Here is a 5530-nt window from a genome sequence, read left to right as displayed (position 1 = left end):
AATGAGATACTATTCTTTGTATCGCATGTGTTAATTTGTGAATCATCATGTTGAATTCTGGAGTATTTTGAGCTGGTGAATATTTCGTATATTGTGATTCTGAAATGGACCCTTGATGAGTATTTAGTTTGAGGATTTTGCTAGCATTCTCATGATGGTCTCAACGTAACTTTACTGCATTTGATAAGGATATTTTCTTTCTATTTTAAATGAATATTGTAGGACCACTACTTGCTTATTTGAGATATCCTTGTTTGAATAAACATTATGCAACATAATTCTCAGCCATATACATCACTTACAGACGTCAAAAAAGAATCGTTATTATTGAATAATTCATTTGACTTTTATTTTGTATTTATGGGTATTTTATTAACTCGCAGTCATAGCCAATTCATAGACTATTTGACTGCAGTATCACAGCTACGGGTTATTATTTGCAGTGATTTAGCGGTGTGTCACGAAAGCAGACGTGCTCAGCTAGTACGTATGAATACAACGGGCTATTATTTTTAAACACAGAGTTGTGCATAGCCAAAGCATCTAACGCACGAGTAACCACAGGTAAATGCGCAACTGGTTTGCTCTATGGTATGCTTTTAGGAAGAGCAACTCAGCAGCAGTAACCATTGGGTACTATCGCACTGTCTTAGAAGTAAAAGGTGGCTGACAATCCCCTTCAGTCTTATTTTTGGAGGTCCTAGGTTCAAGACGTCTTAGTTCCCTCCATTTATGTTAAGGAATCCATCATTTGCCCTTTTTTTGAAGATGTTTCCTCCACTAAACCCCAGACAAGCATTTGTCATTGACCTGGTCCAACCTTTCAACAACAGTTTCCACTTCTTGTACTGGACCATCGCCCAATCCAATTGTTGAAACAGCTACCATCAGTTCCAATCTGAAGCTTAGGTGCTTGAGATCTCACCAAGTCCCTCAGGTTTTGTTTTGTTCTGTATTCCCCATTTTTGTCTCATGAGAATTGGGAATTTATTTCATCAACACTACAGAACCCCAAGCAGTGCAAGGCTAATTACTGAGATGTCACCTTGTACCCTGAGGCTTCATTAGTGACAAATCTTCCCATATGCCATGCACCCCTCAGCATGGATAACACCACATCTTGAGTTGGGTGTCAGTGGAATGGGGTAAGGGCTATTGGTGTGGATATGGAGGAGATGGGGCGGTTTTGGACACTCTTCATCTGGTCTAGGACTAGGACTATCTGGCATGGGAGACCCTGCCAACAGCAGAGTTACAGCTGACATAGCTCTCAGCTTGATGTGAACACACAAGTCTCTTCGCCCTCAGAGTCAGTATTTTGACAGGGTGGTTTCCTCCAGAGACGAATTTGTGGTACAACTTGACTAAAAGAAGGGATTAGTTGAGAGTACACATTCTGAGGCATAAAGGAATCGTCATTTTGGTAATGGAGAGAAGTGTTGGGGTAAAAATTGTAGTGGGAGACCTAAGGATGAATACAGTAAGCATGTCCAAATGTAACTAGGCTGCACTCGTTATTGGGAGGCAAAATGGCTTGCTCATGGCAGGGTAGCCTGGAGAGCTGCGTCAAACCAGTCTTTGTATTGAAGACTGTAACAACAATAACATTATGTGGAAAGATACTGGATTTCAAAAACAACGTACCTTCTGTCATATATTCTGGAAGTTGAAAATCTTCAAAATAAAATGTTAACATTAACAAAGATATGGTGATATACGTTTACTTTGCCAATGATAACACCTAAAGCTGTGGACGTTGTCCATTGATATAACACAAGGTGCCAAGCCAATGAAGTGTTACAGTACATGTCAGAGACAGCTTCCTATCCAATACTACACTTCTGGCCATTCAAAATGCATCCGCAAGGAGGGCAACAAACACACATATTTTGTTTTATTGAATGTATACATCTCAGGAATAGTGCCTTTAGTTTGGCTGGGCATCAAGACGAACTGATCTTGGATGAGAGACGTGGATATGTCATTCGATGCTGCTTCTTTGCCAGAGTTCATAAATCACAGTGGCTATGAGGTGTGGCCTGCCAGTCTCCACCCATACCCACGTTTTTGGTGAATGAGAGATTTGGAGAACTTTGTTGGCAAGGGCAAGGGTCGAACACCCTTTGTATCAAAACAGATCTGGGCAGTATAGGCAACATGCAGTCTTTGTGTTGTCTTGTTGAAAGATAATGTCGTAGAGACTTCAAAGATAGGGTACAGCTGGGGACTTTAACACATCTGTAATGTAATGGCTGCTGTCCAAATTACCAGCATACATTGGGAAATTTAAATATTAAAGACACTGAATGTTGGGAAAAATTGTAAGATAGCGATGGCGGTAAATTTTTAAAAAAAATGCAAGTGGTTCTGGTAGGAAATATTTTTCAACTAATAAAAGTTTAAGATGGTGGTAGCAGGAAAAATTTTACAGCCATATCTATCATATGTATAAAGCAGAGTGTATATGTGTATACCTGTGATCTCCTACTGGACCGATTCTAAAATCGCACAGAAACGGCAGGCTTCATGAATAACAGCACTGTGGTGTTATAAGCTCCTGGTTTGAATAGGGGTAGAGGTATGACGAAAAACGTATTTTTCCCCAGTTCATGGTTTATAGACTGCCCCGCATGACAGCCATGTTGTGTAGAAACAGTACTGGGCAATCAAATCAACCTATTTTGCAGGGCAGCCTACATGTCAGGGGCAAGAAATGATTTCCAGGTTCTATATGTAGGCTGCCCTGCATGGCAGGCATATTGTGTTGGGGTGGTATAGGCCTGCTTCATTGACCTGCTTTGCATGGTGGCCTGTACATCGGGGGCAAATAAATGTTTTTCAAGTGCCTAATATGTAGCCTGCCCTGCATGACAGGCATCCTGTGAGCGTATTATTGGCCTGCTTTATTGAACTGTATTGCAGGGGCTACACATGGCGATGAGCATCACTGGGGACATGTTGAGATAAATAGAGGAGAGGGTGGACAGAGGAAGAGAAAATGGAGAGAGAGAGGGGAGGAGGAGGAGATGTATGAGACAGGTAGAATGTGGAGAGAAGTGGTGGTCCGATGGAAAAGGAGAAAGGGGAGCCAGATATGGAAAGAGAGGGGGAAGCAGTATATGTTCAAGTGGAAGGTGGAGAATGATATGGGGAGACAGAGAGGTGGAGGAAATTTATGTAGAGAGGAGTAGAGGAGATGAGCAGAAGGTGTTCACTACTGTGTAACACATCTACTCTATTGAATAAGTGCTCATAGTTCTTAAGGTATGCATTTTAGCGCGCACGTTTCCTAGATATTTTTTTCTTGCTTTGGTACACACAGCAGCGAATACTCTGTTCGGGAAAGGTCGATTCCGTGATGGTGATACAAAGTTTCAGGGCATCAAGAGAAGTATCCTTAAGAAGTTTTGATACCCACACTGATATATTTCCGGTCTTGAAGAAACCAGCCATTGCCGTGACCAGTAGTTTCGCCTCCTCCCACGGAGATATCGTGGGCACTACCTCCTTAAGCCAATACATTGTTCCCAGTCCCTCACAGACAAAGATAATAGCACCTCTGTCGAGATAGACATCCCTGAACTTGATGTCCAGTCATTGAACAGCATTGTGCACCGCCAAGAGGGTAGGGACACAATAAGCCATCCGAGTCGTCATGGTAGCAGGTCTGCAGGGCAACGTTTACAATGTATTTGTGGTTTCAAAGTAAGTGGGAAGTCGAAGTGAAGTTTTATAGCCTTTATTTAAAAACGGCAAAATCCCCAAACTAAATACTCATCAAGGATATGTGAAAAGTAAGTCCATTTCATGATCACAATATGGGAAGTATTCACCAGCACAAAACAGTTCAGAGTGCAACATGATAATTCACAAACTAACACGTGTGATACAAAGAATACTCTGTCTATGCTCAGTTCCGAAATTCAGCCGGGAAAAGTTAGAGTCCTACGCTGGAGTTCTTTTAGGCCTCTCAAAATATAAAGTCCCTTCAGAAGCTAAAGTATAGTAGCAGCCATTCACTACCCAGAATCTGACATGTCGACAGTTAAATACCACTCGTTACTACAGGCAGGTCTGCCTCCGTCAAACGTGTCCAGAATGGCTCCCTTGTGCTGTTCACTCGAAAAGCCCCTGTGTCCACTTGACTCCTGTAATGTTTTGCTAGTGTCTTCTTTTCCATTGGCCATCCACCCCAAAAAGTGGTAGTTCTTATGTGCTGCAGATATGATTTGACTCATCTTGACAACTTTCCTGAACAAAACTAATATATTACTAGGTCTACAGCTTTGTTTCCGCCGTTTTTCTCGCAGTTAGAGACTTTATTGTGAAAAACTAACAAAAAATTTACGATTCAAAGTATTGGTCGTCGTTGGCCACTGCTTTCTCCTAGCTTTAAGGCAGTATACGAATCCTGTAGTGTATAAACTGGGCATCTTTTGAGGGGAGCCATGAATCGATCCAATTTTGCACTTGTTCATATGACCGCAAGTGCTAGTCAGCTAGGTCGTGTGTCATAGATCGAGAAAGGTGTCAGTCAGAGGGAGGAATATCTGGAGAATACAGCGGGTGGGGTATAACTTCCCATTTCAACTTTTCCAAGTACGTCTTTACGGGATTTTCGACATGGGGTCATGCACTGTCATACTGCAAAATCATTTTTTCATGTCTATCGCTGCAGTGTGGCTGTTTGTCTTTCAGTGCTTGGCTCAAACACATTACCTGCTTTCGTTAACGATCTCCTGTGATTGTTGGCTCTAAGCACTATGGGACTTAACATCTGAGGTCATCAGTCCCCTCCTGTGATTGTTCCCGTCGGTTGCAGTAGCATCGAAAGCTTTCTCTCTTTCATAACTGCGCCGATCTTCAACGTCAAAATCTCCATTCTTGAAGCATGGAAACCATTTTTTGCGAAGTTCTGTCACTAACAGGCGTCTCATCATAGGTCTTACCCAGCTTTTAATGAGCCTCAGCCACAGATTTCATCATATGAAAGCAGAAAATTAAAACCTCCCGCAGATGACGAGATTGGGCTCATAAGTTGACGTATTCAGTCGAGAATAGCTTCACGATGCAATCAAAAATCGACTGATATTTTGATGGCGTTATGTTCTCAAATGCGTAAGTTTACTGTATTGACACTTACGACGAACGATTTGCACCACTACTTTCCAGTACTGCAGTCTATTGCAAAACTGCGGAAGCAAATTTGTAGACCTAATACAATAATATTTAAATAAAAGAAATGTTATGAACACTTGGTCACACTCAGATCATGTACAATAAATATAAATAAAGGTTTGTCCATAAATAAATAAGCCAGTATTCTTGCTCAAGTGTACTCATGACAAATAACAACGATTTGTCGTTAAATATTATTCAAACAATTATTTATGCCTTCCTGGCAAAGGTGTCTTTCGGTTCTTTTCTGAATTTTGGCATACACTAACACACGCGATTTACCACTTTTAAATTGGATTGGATTGTTTGGGGGAAGAGACCAAACAGCGAGGTCATCGGTCTCATCGGATTA

Source organism: Schistocerca serialis, chromosome 7, assembly GCF_023864345.2.
Source record: "Schistocerca serialis cubense isolate TAMUIC-IGC-003099 chromosome 7, iqSchSeri2.2, whole genome shotgun sequence".
Lineage (NCBI taxonomy): Eukaryota > Metazoa > Arthropoda > Insecta > Orthoptera > Acrididae > Schistocerca > Schistocerca serialis.
This window is presented reverse-complemented; position numbering follows the sequence as displayed.